The following is a 12,062-nucleotide window of genomic DNA, read 5'->3' as shown; positions in this document are numbered from 1 at the left end:
TGAGTCATTTTGACCATTTTACAGCTTAGGAAGCTGGGGCTCAGAGACGTTCAGTAACTTCCTCAGGGTCACACAGCCCATAGTGAAGGAGTCAGTGTCTGAAGTCAGGCCAGCTTAATGGATGGGGGCTGCTAGCAACGTCCAGGTTATTACTGACATTATTGCTTGAGAATGAAGCAAGGTCATGGTGCAGAGCTCGGCCCGGCACGTGGGAGACCAGTTCACACGGCAGCGTGTCCTGTTAGCATCCTCGGGTCTAGTAGTCGGTCAGGTGTTTGCGTGAGGTCACAGCTGGCATCTGTGCCCCCGGGTGGCCCAGGTGGCTGTTGCGGGCAGAGTTAATGCGGTGCCGGATCACATCGGGCCCCTGGGCCTGCTTTCCCGGAGCACCACTCTCGGACTGAAGGGGCTTAGCTGGCTCTGGTGTCATTCCCCTCCTGGACCCGGGCCACTAGCCATTTAGTCCATCTTGCACTATTATATGTGATTGCGATTTCACCTGTTGACTCCCCGGGTATCGATGCCAAGCTGGCTGGCCTCTTCCATCCCGTGGAAGGGGCGCACGTGTCTTCGCCCGTCCCTGGGATCTGCTCTCCGTGATGTCTCTGAACAAATGCCCAGCAGAGCTGACCAGGCCCTGGCAAGACGCAGCCTTCCTAGAAGCTCCCACCTGTCTCCCACTCTTACTCTCCCCGTTCTGCCTCGGTCGGGACTCACTCCAGTTAACGCTTCCTTTCAGACCGTTTCAGGGAAGAGCGCAGTGAAAAGCCATGAAAATCGCTGTCTTCTCAATGTTTCTTCCAGGATTAGATTCCTTTCCGTGTGTGTGTGTGTGTGTGTGTGTGTGTGTGTGTGTGTGTGTGTGTGTGGAGAGAGAGAGAGAGGGAGAGAGAATGAGAAGGTCTTTCTAATCTTTCCCTTTATTCCTTGCCAGGCAGATTCTTAGGTTCTTGAATCGCGTCTTTACACCGTGAGCCTGTTTGCTTTTTCATTTTCGATGACTTTCCTGTTGCCTGCGGACCCCTGTCTGGCTCACTGCTGAATCCCCGGTGCCTAGGACAGTGCCTGGCACAGGGCAGAAGCCCAAGTAAATATTCTAACGTGAACTGCTGGGTCTGTTTTGTTCTTTGCCACGCCCCTGCCCCGAGAACACCAGCGCATCTCTGTGCTCAGCCTGGGGCTTCAGGACGTTTAGGGGGAATGTCAGTCTCAACAGGTAAACGCGCAGCCAACATAGAAATACATTGTACAAATCACTCAAAAATAAATGTAAGTGTGCAGAGCCAGCCCTGGATGCTGCGGAACATGTGAGTTCTGAGTTGGGACTGAGGGATGAGGGTGGTACTTGCTGCCTGTCTTCAGGTTGAGGCCTCATCCTCACTCGGGCCAGGTGGCTCGGAGGCTGTGTAGCTGGCCCGGCTCCTGTCTCTGCCCCCACTGGCCCCCCGGGCAGGCTACACAGCCTCTCTGGGCCTCCATAGGCTTTCCTCGTCTGGAACATGAGAACGATAATGGCAGTGTCTACCTCACGGGTTGTTGCGAGGACTAAGTGAATTATAATATGTGGAAAGTACTTAAAACAGTGCAGAGCGCAAAGCAGATGCTATCCGTGTGTTTATTAATGTTATTGCCATTATATTTGTTATTTTTTCATATGTTTAATTGAAACCTCTTCGGCTGCTGAAAGATGGCTCACCGCTGTGTGCCAGAACATCAGAATCTTTCTACGTTTTCTGGGCCCTGAAAACACATAATGTGTTTTGATGTATAAGTTTCAAGTCAGCATCTGGCGCTAGGACCAGGGGGCCTGGGGATGGCGGCCGGGGCGCCGACTTGGCTTGTTAAGGGTCCCAGGACCTCTGCCCCCCAGGCCTGGAGGATGCCTAACACATACCCACTCTCTCCCGAGTGGAGTCGAGAAGGGCCCGTGGCACTCCCTTGCCCACTGTCCCTGTGCAGGGGGGCGGGTGAGCAGGCGAGGTTGTGTCTGCAGGCCCCTGGGCACCAGCCTCCAGCTTATCCCTGCTGCCTCCCCGACACCACCAGGCCAGCCAAGGGGCAGCCAAGCAGATGTGATGCCCCGTGAGGCTGTTTGCTGTGGCTGTCACCGTGTTTTCACGTCCCATGACAAACCCGGCCCCGGCGTTAATTTCCATTATAGCCAGTGCGCCCCAACGTGTGTTCTTAAAGGGTATAATTTCTATCAGCTTCAATTAGAGCTATTTTTATTTTTGTCACCCTGAAGAATTTCCCTGCGGTTAAGCTGCCATTTTTCACTGTAATACCCCTGGCAAGGGCTGGGGGAAAAATTAATAGTCTAGTGATCACTTAGCTAATGCACTGTCAGTGCTTGATAAACTGACTGCCCTGGGTGAGGCGGCACAGTTCCTTCCACAGTAATTATGTCATGTCCACCTGCAGCGGGCACGGCCCCTTTGGTGGAGGCACAGGGGAGCCCCATGGAGCCCAGGGCAGAGCCGCCCTCCCATTCCCCTGGCTCTTGCCCTTGCTTCCGCATCTGTCTTTGCGATGATTGAAGCCCACCAGGGCAGGCGTCTGCCCGTCTTCCCGCTGTGTGGTGTTTGGCAGGTTGCTAGACCCCTCTGATCCACATTCGGACAGGGAGCGTGTCGTGAGGGTTACTGTTAACAAGCTACCTGACCTCCCCAGCTTAGGACGTCAAAGGAGGCCATGCCAGAGGGTAGGTGGGTAGGGGAAGCATTGCGACTGGTTGATGGGACATCGATTCACAAATGGAGGGTGCAAGGCCCTGAGTGGGGAGCTAGCAGGTGAAGCTCGGTACAGACTCTGAAGACACAGGAGGGAGCAGGGACAGGGCTGTGGTGGGATGGACAGCTTCCTTCCACTTAAATCAGGCGGGTGGGCCGCCAAGCTGTGGCACGGCCAGGCCACGGGAACCCACTGCCAGTCTGCCCAAAACCTGGGCCGAGCTCCAGGGGACCATGCTGAGAGGACACAGCAGTCCCTAAGGCTGACATCAATGTGACTGCATTTACGTGACATGCTTGAGGTGAGAAAGCGAGAGAAATGGAGAGCAGGTGGGTGGTTGCCAGGTGTGGGGTCGGGGCAGGAGGGAGGTGGGTGCTTCCCAAAGAGTGTCGTGGGTGCTGGTGATGGAGCTTCTGTACCAAGGCGATGGAGACGGATACGGGAGGGAACCCGGCCCCAGTAATATCACTGCGAAGGACGGAACACACGCGGGCAAGGGCAGGTCAGACTGGGGAAATCTGCACGAGACAGTGAGCCATCGGTGCATCATCCTGCCCATGACCTCGTGCTGTAGTTTGGTAAGATGTTGCCACCGGGGGAAACTGAGTCAAGGGTACGTGGGATCTTTCTGTATTATTTCTTACAACTGCATGTGAGTCTATAAGCATCTTAACTTAAAAAGTTAACATGGCAACAAAAACAAAATCGCATCACGAGTCTCCTTGGCTCAGACCCTCCGGGCTTCTGTCTCACTTCCAGTGAGAGTCAGAGTCCTCACGGAGACCCACAGACCCCCCTGAAATGTGGCCGCATGGCTTCCTTTGCTTGTCTCCAACCACACGGGCCCCTGTGCTCTTCCTCAAACACACCAGGCACATTCTTGCCTCAGGGCCTTTGCATAGACTGTTCCCTATGCCCAAAACACTGTTCCCCAGGCCTTCACATAGTTCCTTCCATAACTCAGATATCTCCTCCATCAGCTCTATTGAGGACACTGTGCCAGGGCTGGGGTTACAGGGTACCTGGGGGGGGGGGGGGGGAATGACATTCTGGGGAGGCAGAAGCGTAGCCCCTAAACCTGTGGCACTAGGATGAGGGTACTAATGAAGGTGAGCTGGGGGAGCACCTGCCTCTGCCTAGGGAGGGGAGCTGGGGGCAGAGTACAGGGAAGGGGGGCAGACTCTTGGCTGAGGAGGAGGCAGAGAATTAGGGGGTGACATGTCAGGCAGGAGCTAGGCATAGGGTATTGTGGAGTGGGAGGGGGCTGGGGGGCATTGACAGTGGCTCAGCCTGCCCAGGGAGTCCTCGCCAAGGCCCAGAGAGGTAGACTCACTTGCCTGAAGGCACACAGCTCATAGGCATGGGGCTGGGATTTAAACCAGGCAAGCCAGTTTCTGCATCTGCCCCCAACCCCCACAGGATGCCTGGAGGGGAGGACGGATGGTAATGAGCTCAGTGGTACAGACAGACACACATGTGACCACCTTATGACCTTCTGCAGTCCCTCAGGGTGTGTCATTTGGACTCAAGTAGACCAGTGGGCGTGCAGCCCCACCATCCATTCTCCCAGCCCTGCCTGTGTTCTGAGTCAAGCCTCGCTCCCCTCCTCCCACAGACACCCCTCCAGCCACACAGGCCTCCTGGCTGCTTCCAGAACAGGGATGAGCAAACTGCAGCCCATAGGCCACATCCCACCCACAGCCCGTGTTTGTCTGCCCATGAACTAAGAAAGGTTTTTGCATTTTTAAATGGTTGCAAAAAAAAAAAATCAAACGTAGAATAGTATTTTACAACATGCGACAATTGTGTGAAATTCAAATTGCTGTGTCTATAAAGTTTTATTAGAACAGCCACACATTTTTCATTTTCATGTTGTCTAAGGCCGTTTAGTGCTACAACAGCAAAGCTGAGTCCACAGAGACAATTTGGCCCACAAAGCTGAAAACACTGGTCGGCCTTCTCAGAAAAAAGTTTGCAAACAAACTTGCTGGGACACCCTCCCCCCAGACACCTACCTCCACAGCTGGCTCCCCTGTCCCCTCAAGTCTTTGCACAAATATCCTCTTCTCACTGGGCAAGCCTATGGACAATTCTAACCACCCACCCTCCTCTTTAGCCCCTTCTGTTTGTCTCTTTGGCACTTCCTACCAGCTGACATGTGAATACATCTTTCTTTATTGTCTCTCTCCCCAACCAGAATGTCAGCTCCTTAAAGGCAGGAATTTTTAACTGTTTTATTTGCTGCTGTATCCCAGACACAGTGTCTGTCATATAATAAGTGCTTAATAAATGTTTATTGGATGGATGGATGGATGGATGGATGGATGGATGGTTGGATGGACAGATGGATGAACAGTCAGTTGGGTGAGTGGACATAGGAACAGTTGGACGGACAGACAGATGGCTGACTGCTGGCTAGATGCATGGTTGGTGGAGAAGGTGGGTGGATGTGAGGTGTGACAGATGTGGGCAAATCAAGTGGCTCTTGGATGCCATGGGGAGGGGTCAGAACTTTGGTAGAGGATTTACTCAGGGGGTTTGCAGGTTGAGAGTGGTGGTTAGAAAGACCAGTAGGCCCAGGCCTGTTTGGGGTGGAGAGGGCATGGAGGAGGTCGGTAGGCACACAGGCGCCAGCAGGGATGGGATGGGGAACCCCAGGAGAGTCCTGCAGTGATTGGCCTGAGCTCAGTCTAGCCCCTTCCCCACCCCCCACTCCCCACCCCCCGCTGGCCTCCTGGAGGTGGCCCTGGCGGCTGATGCCTCCATGTCTCGAAGGCTCTCTTCCTCCACCCTAGAATCCCTAGCGCCACCCGCATGCTCTGTTGCCTGGCAGCCATGGGGAGGCACTCTTGCCTCTGGAAACAAAGAACTCCTCCATTGCAGCCCCCTTGAGGGAGGGGCCAGGGTCATGCCTTCTAGAATGTTCCCTTCAGCCACAAAAGCAGCAGAAGGTGGGCATACCTGCCTCTGACCAACTCCTACTGGTCTGCCTGCTGCCAAATATCCTGCCAGCCTCCCTGGGGCCCCACTCTTCTCTGCCAAACCTGCCCAGGTGTGTCTCCTGAGACTGAGTGCTGTTAGCCGCAAACTCCCACTTTACAGTACGCATCTCGGAGACATCGCGCCCCAGCTGCCCATCCCACACAGTGGGCCAAGCATTGCGGGTGACTGACCCTTTCTGTGCCTCAGTTGCCTCATCTCTATAATGGGGCCTAACAGTTTCTGACCCAAGGGCTGTCTAAGGCTTGATGCCTGCAAAGGTTGGCCTGGGGCTTAGCACTTAGTAGGTGCGATCCTTGCATGGCTGTGACCACTGAAAGGCCCAACCGTTTTTGCCCCCAGCCTCCATGACCTTTAGGATCATGATCCTTCTACTCTGGCTTGGAAAGAACAGGGTTCCGTTTCAGCTGAACCCAGAGAGTCTTCAGCCCCGGCAGCCCCAGGGTCTTGAATCAGGACTTTCTGGTTCTCTCTGTGGCAGGTGGGCTGGGCTTCCCTCGTGCTTTCTTTAACCGGTGCATGCACGGGCTTCCTGTGTCAGGCCTGTGCTGGGTTGCCAAGTTCTAACCCAGGCATCCTCCTGACCCCACCCCCACCCCCACTGTGGGCAGGACTCTCAGCACCCCCTTTTTCAGATGAGGAAGCTGAAACTCAGACATTAAAGGCCCTGGCTGGGTGGCTTGGCTGGTTGGAGCATCGTCCCATGCACCAGAAGGTTGGCAACATATACACCCGTCCCCTTTTTCTCAGCTGGGCTCGGCTGCCACCTCCTGAGAAATGCCATTTTCTTCCTCTTGCTGGGATACCCAGGGGAGGTGCCCTGTGCCTGCTGGAAGGGGAGCCAGGCTGGGCCATCTCTGTCCTCTTCCTGTCCTCTTAGCCTCCGTTTCTCCATCTGTGAAACACATTGGTCCTGCTCCCCACCCCCACCCCCCCACCCCGGCTCCTCTGACAGAACCAGTGCAAAGCTCCGGGAGGTGGTTCTGTGCACACACTGTGCAGATTGTCCAGGTGGATGGTGGTGACTATTTCTGTCCCTTCCGGTGGCTGCAGTGAGTCATCACATGTCCAGACTCGAAGCCAGGGACAAAGCCTTCATTTTATGTTGCTGAGTCCTGGCCCCTAGGTCTACTTACGCTTCTGGGGTCCTCAAGGCTCGATGAGCCTGGCCCCCGAGAGGTGGGAACACCTGGGGGAATTCGGGTGGGGACCAGTCGCCTGGAGCCTGTGACCCCCCTCCCACGGAGCGCTGCAGCCGGCGCGCCCCTAATTGCTGTCACAGATGTGGCAGCCACCAGCCTCTCCAGCATGATCTGCTGTGTCGTACAAGCTTAATTAGTCCCTGATTACTCATTTACTGGGTGCTGTGTGTATTCCATATCTAATAACTTCCCAATTACGCCGGGTCTGCGCCGAACATTTAATAACCCTTAGTTGTCTGCTTATCGGGGACTGTACATTCGGCAGCTCCATCTCCCCCTGACCCAGAGCCTTATCAGTCCATTTATTGCAGAATTTGGAGCTCTCCGCTTGCCATTACAGAGCTGTTACAAGGAATTAAGGGGCATAAAATACTGTTTTTCAGCCTCTGACGCACTAGTTCACAGCGCAGAACAGGAAATCCCACCAGAGCTTGCTGAGCACAGTGTCTCTGTGGGTGGGCTCTGGTGGGGACCAGGAAAGGTGGAAAAGGGGCGACCTCCGTGCAGGGCTGTCCCCTTGTTTCCCTTCCTGGCAGATGGCACCAGTCCTGTGACCTGTGGTCCCTGGCAGGTGGCAGAGGTCTCTGCCAGCCCACGAGGTACCCTTCGGCCTTGCCCACTCCCCTCTCCCCCCCACTTCCAACCACGGCATGCACCTGCCATGGGCGGGTGGGAGGGAGGTGGCTTCCCCCCATACTTGGCTTCCTGCCTGCGCCTGATTTTACTTCGGGGCGAAAGGAAGGTGATGCTTTGTTGTTTTGTGCCACTGGGTGCTGGCATCTCCTCTTCTGTCTCCTACAGTCTGTTCCCTGTCTCATCCTCGCTGTGGGCTCTAGGTGTTTGACAGAGGACAAAGCACTGGTCCGCAACCTCGGCTCTGACTTTGACCAGCTGGGGGACCTTGGGCGGCTGACTTAACTTCTCTGTGCCTCAGTTTCCTCCTTGACAAAGTGGCAGTTAAGGTAGGGTTACTGGGAGGATTAAATGGGCTACTGATGTCCGGTGCTCAGTGGGCACCTGGCACATGGTAGGTGCTCAGTATATTGAGGGTAGGCATTACTAGCCCATTTCCCAGAGGCATACACTGAGGTCAGATCAGTCATGACTGGGAAGTCTCGGTCCCAGGTCTGCTCTACTCAGGATCGGCACGGCAGCTTCCTGTAGTGCATCTTGAGCTTATTGGGGGGCAAAAGAGAAGACTCAGGATGATCAGGAAAAATAGGGGAGCATATGACTCAGACCCTGTCCCCCTCACTTCAGGGACCCCTGGGCTGCCTTGGGCCTTCAGGCCAGCAGCTGGCAAGGAGCCTAGAAGGCAGTCCTGGCAGCTGGGGCTGAACTGCACAAGGCCAAGGCTGTGAAGGCTTCTCTAACGCATACCCCTCCAGGCCTTTGGGGTCCCCAGCCTCTGTGCCGTTTTGACTTTTGTTCCTAACGCTTATGCTGTCAGTTCATGAAATCAACTGCCGTTTCTTGAGCACCTGCTATGTGCTAAGTACTTTAACAGAAATAGCATCTAATTCCCTCCACCGTCCCTCTGGGAGGCAGGCAGTCCCTGTGTTACCTATCACTCCCATTTTGCAGAAGGGAAACTGAGGCTGGGAGACATTCCGTCACTTTGCTAAGATCTCCCAGCTGGGGAAAGTGTCCAGGACCCAGTGCCCAGCCCCACCCTGCTGCAAGGAGGCTGAGAGATGGAGTCCAGCTGGGTACCAGGAGGCAGAGGGAAAGAGGCCCCAGGAACAGCCACCAGTCCCTGCTGGAGAGGGAAATCCCGAGCCTTCCGTCCAGCAACCTCTGGGATGCGATGGGCCCGCAAAATGGAACTTCCCTTGTTTTTAAAAATATGTGTTTTACACATTACAACACAGATGAGCCTGGGAGACATGATGTTGAGTGAAAGAAGCCAGACGCAAAGGGCCTGGAATGTTGTAGATTCCATTCATATGAACCATCCAGAACAGGCAAACAGAGACACAGCGGAGGCTGCCGATGCCAGGGGCTAGGGAGGGGAGTGGAGAATGACTGCTAGTGGGTGTGAGGTTTCTTCTAGGGGAGATGAGAATGTTCTTTTATTTTATAAAGTTTTTTTAAACATATGTTTTTATTGATTTCACAGAGAGAAAGGGAGAGGGAGAGAGAGAGAGAAACATTAAAGATGACAGAGAATCATCGCCCGGCTGCCTCCTGCATGCCCCCTACTGGGGATGGAGCCTGCAACCCAGGCATGTGCCCTGACAGGACCTTGACTTCCTGGTTCATAGGTCAATGCTCAACCACTGAGCCACACTGGCTGGGCTGATGAAATGTTGTAACATGGTCTGGTATGGTTACACAGCTCCACAAATCTATCAAAAGCCATTGAATTGTACACTTTACTGTAAACGAGTGAATTGTATGGTATGTGAATTGTATCTCAATAAAACTTAATTTAAAAAAACACACAATAGAGCAGAAGCTCTCAGTGGGATCTTGTGGACTAATGCAGTTAATAAAATCAAACGGCACTGAAAACAGCACGGCGTCCCCTTTGGAGCAGGGCACGGTGTCTGCCTTCTCCCCGGCGCCACCCTCTCCCTGAACCTACCCTGAGTGGTGCTCAGAGACCATGTATTCCCTGGAGAAAGTGTCACCCCTCGAGAGCTCATTAGGGTGCCCAGGGGTGGGCTGCAGTCCCCCTTCATGTGAAAGAGCCCTGGAATCAGCTCTGCTTTGTCCTTTTCTCGTTAACTGACTTGCTTTAAACGCAATGGCCCCAGTCCCGGGACATAAAGGAAACAATAGCCTTTATCCGGCTCGGTCTGTGGGGCCCCATGAGCTCCGAGATGCTGCCGCTTTAGGGGTGGGGTGGGGGATGCATGTCCCAGGCCTGGTCCTAATAGTATTTTAAATGATGCCTGACCCCAGCTGTGGCCCTGGTAGCGAGAAGGCACGATGAATGTGTTGGTCCTTGGGCCTGCTTTTTATTAGCGAGGAATGGTAAGTTCGGCTCTGCAGGATGAGCAAAGGCGGCTCTCGGCCTCCGCCTGGTCTGTCGGAGAACCTTTGCCTCCACCTAAAACGAGGCTGTCATGAGCTAATCCGTATTCACAGCACTTCCTGTGTCTGGCAGCCTCGCCCATCCATTAGTATTGACCAGCGGGAAGAGCTAGAACAGAGGAGGGACTGGCATTGGTGCCCTCGTGTTTGTGGCATGTGGCTTGGCACACAGTGTGCTAGGGAGCATTGACAGCTGGGCAGGTACGATTCTAGAGCCTCGCTGGTTGTATGAGTTATCCACTGCTGCGTAACAAACGACTACAGATTCAGCCGCCACCAACCCATTATTTATCCTCACACGGCTCTGCGGGTCCTCTGCTCAGGCTGCACGTCCAGGTGTGTCCCGGCTGCACGCCCACCTGCCTGATCCACCTGCAGATTCATTCGTGTTGTTGGCTGAATTCATTCATCTCTGTGACTGAGGGCTGCTAGGAACATTCAGGATTTTGTGTGGACACACGTGTTTGGTTCTCTTGCATATCTGCCTGGGAGTGGAATGGTGGGGTCATATGATAACTCCAGCTTTGATCTTTTGAGCAATTGCCAGCACTTCTACGCCATTTTACCATCCCACCAGCAGGGCAGGAGGGGGTCGCACAGCGCTCTGACATGATTTTGATTAGTTGCCAGCACTTGATAATCATGAGAGTGCAGCTTTTAAAAATAGATGCCCAGTTTCCTCTTGAAAAATCAGATCTGGCAAGATGCGGCTCGAGTCCTTCCATGCAACCACCCCACTGGTGCTGAGAGGGGCTGCCTGCATTCTCACCCACCCAGTGCCTGGCTTATGGCTTAACCCTCCTGGCCCCCAACAGGATGTGTGCTTGAATCTCTTGTCCCTCCTAATCCCACTCCTTTCAAACCTGCTCCCCTTGAAGGCCTAGTTCACACTCTACCTGCTCCAGGAAGCCTGCCTGGATTTCCCCAGCCCTGTGGAGTCTTTCATTCCGAAACCCCTAGAGCTTGTCCTCTGCATCCCTTCACCCGCTGTTCTCTAATTAAAAGCTGTGCATCTCCCGCCCCTGATTGCATTGCAACAGCCAAGTTTTCTCCTAACTACTTGGGTTCAAATCCCAAATATTCCCTGGAGCTGGCCGGACAGGTCATCCTATGACTAATGGCAAACATAGCAGCCCTGACAGTTTCCCAAGAAGATTAGGGCAAGGTTGCAAGAGCAGCTGAAACCTGCCAGGGTGGGATCTGCAGCAGGCTCCAGGGTCCCTGCCATGTTGACGCCCCCTCCCCGGGTCCCCAGCAAGCCAGTGAGTGAATGAATGAATGACGTGTGCTGGGCCAAGGTGCTGCCTCCTCCTGGCTCCAGCCTAAGCCGCCAGCACGCCTGTGGGATTTGTGGGGGCTGCGGTCTGGGCTGTGTCACCATATGGATCTCATAAATTAAAGCGTTCCCGGAAACGAACGGTAAATTTATCCGTCTCTTGCACATAGGGCTGCTGGAGCCTGTGCTCACCCAAGGAATTCTGAGCCATCCATCTCTCTTAGGCACTCTGGTTTTATAGCCCTAATCCCTGAAAAAAAACCGGATCAACGTGAAGCTGCTTTTCTGCAGCCTTGCTGGCCCTGGGGCGTATAATCAGGAAATGGGGGTTGCCGGTCCCCGGGACTGGCCCCGACGTAGCTGTAATTGGTTATTCAGGCCCTGAAACCCACCACAGGCATAGTTCACCCCTCCTGCCCAGGCCTCTGAGGTCGGAGGGGAGATCCCCGAATCTGAAGCCCTGCTGACCTGGGCTTACCCCGTCTTGGCATCCTCAGGCTTCCACCGCCCCCTCTCTGAGCCTCAGTTTCCCCAGATGTGAAAAAGGGATGGGGCAACCAGGAGAGTCAAAGTTAAAAAGACAGCCCTAGCCGGCTTGGCTCAGTGGATAGAGCATCAGCCTGTGGACTGAAGGGTCCCCGGTTCGATTCCGGCCAAGGGCACAGCCTGGGTTGCAGGCTCGATCCCCAGTAGCGGGTGTGCAGGAGGCAGCTGATCGATGATTCTCTCTCATCATTGATGTTTCTATCTCTCTCTCCTTCTCCCTTCCTCTCTGGAATCAATAAAGAAATATAGTTTTTTTTAAAAAGTTAAAA

General features: G+C 54.2%; 1 protein-coding gene across 4 annotated transcripts in view; it reads left to right on the top strand.

Moving 5' to 3' along the window:
- GSE1 (Gse1 coiled-coil protein) overlaps positions 1–12,062 on the top strand; it is a 419,522-nt gene that overhangs the window by 145,516 nt on the left and 261,944 nt on the right. The window lies entirely within an intron of this gene.

The sequence above is a fragment of the Myotis yumanensis genome, unplaced genomic scaffold (genome assembly GCF_028538775.1).
Source record: "Myotis yumanensis isolate MYYU_CA2020_CCGP unplaced genomic scaffold, mMyoYum1.0.hap1 SCAF_18, whole genome shotgun sequence".
Lineage (NCBI taxonomy): Eukaryota > Metazoa > Chordata > Mammalia > Chiroptera > Vespertilionidae > Myotis > Myotis yumanensis.
The sequence above is the reverse complement of the archived record's forward strand: the minus strand, read 5'-3'. Positions and strand labels throughout refer to the sequence as shown.